The sequence below is a fragment of the Dysidea avara genome, chromosome 2 (genome assembly GCF_963678975.1).
Source record: "Dysidea avara chromosome 2, odDysAvar1.4, whole genome shotgun sequence".
NCBI lineage: Eukaryota > Metazoa > Porifera > Demospongiae > Dictyoceratida > Dysideidae > Dysidea > Dysidea avara.
The window spans coordinates 27,384,238-27,391,910 of NC_089273.1; the positions used below are offsets into that span (position 1 = coordinate 27,384,238).

The 7,673-nt window shown below is 40.1% G+C and overlaps 1 long non-coding RNA gene across 2 annotated transcripts; it reads left to right on the top strand.

The window, feature by feature from the left end:
• Positions 1-5,107: 5,107 nt before the first annotated feature.
• Positions 5,108-5,915, top strand: LOC136244054 (uncharacterized). 2 transcript variants are annotated; one of them, XR_010695045.1, is made up of 6 exons: positions 5,108-5,174; positions 5,226-5,340; positions 5,390-5,437; positions 5,492-5,542; positions 5,591-5,680; positions 5,735-5,915. It is a non-coding gene; the product is annotated as an uncharacterized lncRNA (long non-coding RNA). The 2 variants fall into 2 exon arrangements; XR_010695046.1 differs by having other exon boundaries at positions 5,142-5,179.
• The last annotated feature ends 1,758 nt before the right edge of the window (positions 5,916-7,673 follow it).

Consider the following 7,673-nt stretch of genomic DNA (forward strand, 5'->3'; position numbering starts at 1 on the left):
GCCTTACTTGGATCTAGAGTTTCGAGGAGGTTTTGTACACTGTCACATGAAACTGCAATGTCTAACATTATAGGATATGGAGTGTTGTTACAGTTTGGTATGTTAGTGGTATTCTCTTGAGTTAATACAGACTGAAATTTGTTGTTTAGAACAGTAGCTTTTTCTTTATAGCTGTTGACAGTATTACCATTTTCATTTAAAGGAGGAATACCATGTTGGTCTTTACAAATATTCTTTATGTATTTCCAGAAATTCTTGTGATTTGTCTTTTCGTTTTCGTTGAATAGGTTAGTTAGATATTTGGTATGATTTTGAAGAGGTTTAGCTTTGATATACAAATGAGTTCAACGGTTCATCAATCTCTTTATAGAAGGGGTAATCCATGGAAGGTTGTTTTTAGATTGTGATGGTTTTTTAAAGGATATGTTCAGGGCCGCCCAGAGAAATTAAGGGGCCCAGGGCAAAGAGCTAAAGTGGGGCCCTTGACCCAAATTGTAAGGTGAAGACCAAAAAAAAAAAAAAAAAAAAGGTCACAACCTGCTGGCAATGACAATAACTACCCATCACCAACCATATCTCCTTATCTATAAGCTTGCTACACTGCTCCTCTGAAGAATACTGTGACTGGTCTATTAGAGTATTTAGATCTGACTGCTCTATTAGAGTATATCGATCTTTTAAACAGGTATTCAGGGGGCCCTTCATGGGGCCTCCTGGGGCCCCTTTCAGACTGGGGCCCGGGGCAAAATGCCCCAGTTGCCCCCCCTGTGGGCGGCCCTGGATATGTTAAGTAATTGCATTGTTTATAGCTTATTGAAGTTGTTCCAATTACTTTCAGCATCATTAGAATAGGGATTGCTTGTAAGAAATTGCAGCTGGAAGTTTAATATACACTGTTAAAAATAGGGTGTAATCCAATCACCTTTGGGGGAGTTCTAACTGCTGTTTAAATTAAACTCCTTTGAAGGGAGTTGTAGTACTCCCCAGGGGTGCTCTAGGAGCAACTAAAAGGTGTTACAAGGGTATTGCAACACTCCCTAAGGGTGTTCTAGGAATAGCTATAAAGGTGTTCTAGTGCTCTCCATGGTGGCATTTTGTTGAAAAGAAATGTAGGCTTGCTATAGCATTCCAGTAACCTTCATGTTGATTTCAATTTATACTCAATGACTACCAACAACAAAGCACATTAGCAGTACGCAATAATATATTTGCAACACCTTATACTTACCACATAGTTGTTTCCAAGTCACTCTTATAGAAGTTAGCAAACTGTACTTATAACCTAATTTTCAATAGAAGCATCCAATTGTGGGTTTCAATATACCTAGGTGTAGGCAAACACCCTTACAGTGGCTTAGCTATTATTGGGGAGTAAAATGACATTTGTGGTGTTCAACAACACCCCAAGTGCTACAATACTCCCCTAGGGTGTTGTAAATACCATGGGTGTACGTGAACACCTTTACGATGGGTGTACCTGTAACACCTCGTTTTAACAGTGTATCTGATTAACACCTTTCCTTTGTGGTACAGATAGATGAGATGGTCTATTTTACCAGACAGAGGTTTATTTGGTGATTCAAAGCAATAGAGAATTGTATCATGGTCAGAAAATCCTGGAGTTATTTCTACATTTGATATGGGACTAGCATGAGAACACAATAACAAGTCCAGTATATTGTTACCTCGAGTAGGTGCACTGATAAGTTGTTCTAAACCATGATCATTGATAGTATCTACAAAATTTGGTCAGTGTCATGCCATATGTTGGGGTGGGATTAATGTGGGCATAGCCATCCTGCCATGAGATGTCAGGGAAATTGAAATCACCACCAACTAGCAAAGATGGAGAGTTTTCAGAATCTTCAGTGTGCAGTTGTGATAAACAATTCTTTAAGCTTCTAATTGAACTACAAGAGGTACCAGGGGGCCTGTAGAGAGAACATATGTGACCGAATTTTGGAAAACCGTCGATATACGCACAACAGTACTTTTGTAATAAAACGCATTTAAAAACTATGGGTAAAAACGCAATCTCCAAAAAAATCACGCAAGTTTTTATCACCTCGCTGGTGGGTGAATTTAGCTGCCAATGGATAAATCCTGGGTATCATCGTGTTTGCCTGTCCATGGGGAGTACAAAAATCTTTGTTTTATCTCCATACACGAAACGATTCCAAAGTTACAGACGTTTGTTTACTTTGCGGGACGAAAGAATTTACCGACGATAGTTTTTCAGTGAATGTGCCTCCCATTCGGGCTGACGTCAGCACCCCGAGTATTCACAAAGATAATGAAACCAGTGGTGGGAATTCGTCTGATTATATATCTGGATAACATCTTAATTAAGCACCATTCGAGGGAAGAGCTGACACTGCTCATTCCCTTAGTATGTCAGTTTCTCCAGGCCCTGGAACTGATAGTCAACCTGGAGAAATCTCAACTCATCTCCAAACAGGAGATAGAGTTCCTGGGATTCCTTGTGAACTCAGCCTCCTTCCACTTAGCCTTCCCACCAGAAAAGATGAGGAATATCCAGCAGGATGCTCGAACCCTCATACAGCGGCGGAGCAAGTAGTTGATATGAGGGGGCTGGGCTGACCCAGACTTATTTCTATAGTTTGGTAAGGTGAGACCAAAAAAAAAAGGTCACAACCAACTGATAAGAGCTTTCCACCTCACCAGCTACCATTTCTAGCTGATAAACTACATAAAATCCTTACATAGCTCGCTACACACTGACTACTTTATTAGAGTGACTGCTCTATTAGAGTATCTCGATCTTTATCACGGTTTTCAGCCCCACTCCAAGAATGATAATTTCGGTGTGATATCAGACCGAGGGGGGCTTCAGTCCACTAGCCCCCTCCTTTCCGCCGCCTATGCCCTCATACAACACCAATCAGCCTCAATAAGAGACCTGGCCAGGTTTGTGGGGAAACTGTCAGCCTCGACAAAGGCCATTTGGCAAGCCCCCTTGCATTACAGTGTTCTACAGACTATGATAAATTCGGTGAATGGGAAGACCACTCCCTTGTAAGCAAAGTATCCAGTCAACCTCCAGCTCACTACTCAAGCCATGAGGAACTTGCATTGGTGGATAGCCCTGGACAGAGGCTCCCTGATAGTCTCAACCCTGTTACCTCGAACCCCAGACTTGATAATCGAGTCCGACGCTTCCAACATGGGTTGGGGAGCACGTCAAGGGGACATTCGGACAGGGGGCCGGTGGACAAGGACAGAGTCCTTATCAACCATCTACACTGTTAATACAGGGGAGTAACAGTAAGTATGGGAAGTAAAATATTTTACTCTGAAAGGGGAGTTCAGATTACTAGGAGAGTAACAGTAACCCACTAAGGGTAAAGAGAACTCCAAGTGAGTGAAGGCACCAAACTGAAGAGTTCCCATTACCAGCTAGCTAGTAGCTAAGGTGAACTCAGTGAGCCAGTATACCTACTGAGCCTACAACTGAATGAGCCACATGCAAGTTATAGCTTTCTCACTATGATATTTTCTCCATTAATTAGCCAGTTCAATTCTAGCCACTCAATGTAAAAAAGAAAGTAATTATTTAGGCATCCTTTTCAATGGCAGCCATTTACTCATGTTTTATTTTTGCAGCCGGATTAACCAAGACATAGTGAAGGAAACAGACGGTACGAAAGCAGGACGAATTGTTACTCAAGAATCAAGAATATTTTGAAATACGTATGTATAATTATTAAATACCATTTCTACTACAAGCGCATTATTTAGAATGAAGAGTATTACCATAGAAACGGCTTCTTTAACAACAGAGCCATGTTGAGTAGTTGAAAGCGGTTTGCTTCTCTGAGGAATTGTAGTGCTTAAAAGGTGATACTAAAGTGTTTACTTGTTCGTGAATAATTACTGGACGTTCACTATCTCGTTCATTGTTTCTTCAGATACGTTTGAGCTCATATTTGAGTCGTCTCATGTGACCACGCCGGGTTTATTAAACTGGCTCCAATGGAAGTCACCACTGCTCGTGAGGGTTTAGGTGCCTTATCGTGAAACGACAGAAATAGTTCAAGACTCGGGGAAAGAGAATAAAATTCGGCGGACTCAGTCGTATCACTGCCGGACTAGCAAGTATTCAGCCCATTCAAGCTCACCGCTAGCTACTAGTATTCAGTGTGTAAGAAGTTGAAGACTTGAGAGAGGAGAGGAAAGCCACCTAGCTTAAACATGGCGTACATATCATGTCCGTCTGCTTTCAGCCCAGGGGCGGATCCAGGGGGGGGGGGGGGGGGGGGGAGGGGGCTTTGGGGGCTGAAGCCCCCCCTCTTCATATTTAGGCTTTACTTGATCAATATGCTGAGTATTATAATGGAATTTTGTCTTAGCATAATTATATGATCACTAATAATACAAATACTCATAAAACCACCTTATAAACATCTTTCCAAGGTATTATCAGTGGATTTATACTAAAGTTTATGCAACAAGGACCCGGATCAGCATTGGAGGTTTACAAGATCGAGATGCTCTAATAGAGCAGTCAGCTAACTACTCTAATAGAACATTCACTGGAAACATGTAGTTGGTTCTGTTATGGAATTTTTCCAAATCTGCCTGCACCTATACATACAATGAAGTGCATTGGTCTGTTTAAAGGGCTTCATTCATCAACTTGTGTAGTTAATATGTATGGCAATACTTAATTCAGGTACAAAATTTCCATTGAAAGTGCTCTCAGATTCAATCTTGTATTGTTCAAATTTAAAAATTTTCCACTTTCAACATTATTATTCTAACATGCACCTATTCAGTGTTGTGCAATTGTGAGAGGGGTGCATCATGTATTTGGTTGTCTGTATCTACCCAAACTTTTCCATTAGCAAAATGCTTCAGAGAGCCATACCTATAATCTAAAGGCAGTATATAAAATATCTATGGGCAGAAAATATTATGAATTTTATGTGGAAATGTCTCCAAATTGCAGTATTTTAGCATCTATTTTTCAAAATTTTCCTGGGGGGGCATGCCCCCAGACCCCCCCAGTTTCAGCATGCTTTGCATGCTGGGAAGTGTACTTCACACACCTCTACCCAAGAGATTAGTACCTTGAGTTAGCCCCCCCCTTTTATAAATCCTAGATCCGCCCCTGCAGCCTTTACATTAGAAGCCGGACACAATGATATTGCCTGGTAAGGTCAGTAGCCTGTATCATTGTCAGTATTTTACATAATTACATGCAGATTCACTGGAATTAACTAGTAAGATGTATCGTCTGCAGTTAACAAGAATCTCTTTATGATACAATGTACATTGTGTATCTTCGACTTCATCAACTTTCCAAGTTAATCTTGACCTGTAAGGAGATAATGTTCATAGTTACGTAAGCACATATTTACTTTTTTAGCACGGATACCTCAATGTCACTGAGAACATAGAATTTAAATAACATCCAGTAAGTGTGTTAACATACAGTGACTGCACATCAATTTGTAAACATATATTACAGGTGCCACAAGAAATCAGTGAACAAATAGACAAACAAAATGATGAACTCCAGGTAGAAAATATGTGCTGTTTTACGTGATAGCAACTGTGCTTATTTTAGTTTACACTATACCAATGCTGCTGGTCTAGCACAATTATTGTTTTTACAACTTTGTTGGCAACTGCGTGTGACGTACCTTCAGCTATACAGGTAACAAGTATGTGATTGTCGAATATTTCTTTACTATACTGCTATTTACTACAGCTGATAACATGTCATGTGGCAGGCAGTGACTCCAGTGAAGTGGCAGTGAAGCGTCATTTGCTGATGATGAAGCCTTGCTACTGATCTCTTTTTTCAGTGACTTTCCAATATTATAAAGCTGGATATTGTAAACATTTTGTTACAGTTTTGCTATATGTCTTTAACATCATTTGAGATTTTGTACGGAGTTATTTGCACAATTTCATGGAGAAAAGGAAGCGCCTTGCATGCTTATGTGAACTCTCCTAGAGTAACTAAAACTCCCTACAATAGATTTTTCAAAGGGTTCTTGTTACTCCTTTGCAGGGTGTTAGTTACTCTCCACAAAATATAGGGGTGTTAAATCCTCCCTACACTGGGAACTCCCCTAGGGGAGTAATGGTTACTCCTTATTTTTAACAGAGTAGAGCTCTTAGCAGCTTTCTTGGCAGTCCACTGTTTCGCGAAGGAGAAGTCCAACATTACCATACAGCTGAAGTTGGACAACATAAAAGCAGTATCCTACATACACAGGATGGGTGGGACACAATCCCAACCTCTCTGCAATCTGTCGATCGCTTATGGGACTGCAGTCTGCAGCGAGGTATATACCTAATCGTGGAACATCTGCCGGGGAAGCATAATGTAGCTAGTAGCAGACGAGAAGCTCAGAGCAGTGAGAGATAGGTGCGACTGGATCTTGAACCCCAACATAGTAAGTCAAATATTGAAGCATCTGGAAGATCAAAATATTCTTTCTGACAGACAGTTCGGATTTAGGTCTAAGCACTCTTGTGAGTCACAATTATTTATCACCATCAACGACATTGCCAAACAAATAGACACAAATTTACAAGTTGATGCTGCAATACTAGATTTTTCTAAAGTTTTTGATAAAGTATCTCACTCAAGACTCCTCTACAAACTAAGGCACTATGGAATAAGAGGGAATGTATTACACTGGCTTGAATCCTTTCTTCATGATTGCACACAACAAGTTATAGCTAGTAGAAGGTTCTAAATCATCCATTTGTGATGTAACATCTAGGGTCTGTTCTTGGACCAGTTCTATTCTTGATTTATATCAATGACATCATTGCCAACATCCAAAGTGAGATCCGTATTTTTGTAGATGATATCCTTATTTACAAAACCATTAAAACTAAAGGTGGACCGATACCGATACTGGTATCGGTATCGAACTGGTATCGGTATCGAACTGGTATCGGTGATACAAGGTACAGATACCACAGTAGACACTCACCACTTTTATTAAACCATCTCTAGCTAAGTTTCCAGTAGCTAATAATAGGCATTCCAGACTGATTTTAAAATTTTGGAAAAATGGGCTTTTTATATGCTCAATAGATAGAGTATTGATTGCCGATCTCAGAAATATATAGTTTGTTGGGTTGGAATTAGCTACTTTGGCATGCACAGTGCTTAAAAACTGAAAAAAGGTACATTTTTTCTCCAGGGCTCCCCATACATTTTACAGGGGAAGATGGCACAATTGAATCAGGAAGCCATTTAGTAATCTGGACTATCTTGAAACTGCAGTTGCTTCTAGCTGCAAGTTTGTACATGTAATGAGAGTAACTTCAGGTCTTATTGGATCTCAGCAATCTTTGTATGCTTTGTGGTGAGCAAATATGTTTCACCTACTGCACACTTCTCAATACAATGGTGTATGCCCATAGGCAAGTGGCTATCTCAAGTTGGTAAAAACATCAAGTTAACAACTTATAAAGGTAAACAACTAAAGTGGAGGTACCACAATGATGCAACAATACTTAAGGTGGAGTTGTGGTTTCAATTATGGCATTGTTATGCCAACTTTGAAGTGGTTTATACTTTTGAGCTGATGACACAACCATCAGAAAATTGCTCTGGAGCTGAAAATCGCTAACCCAAGCGAAGTAACTACGCACTTTAAAGTAAGCACCAGTGACTACCTTCC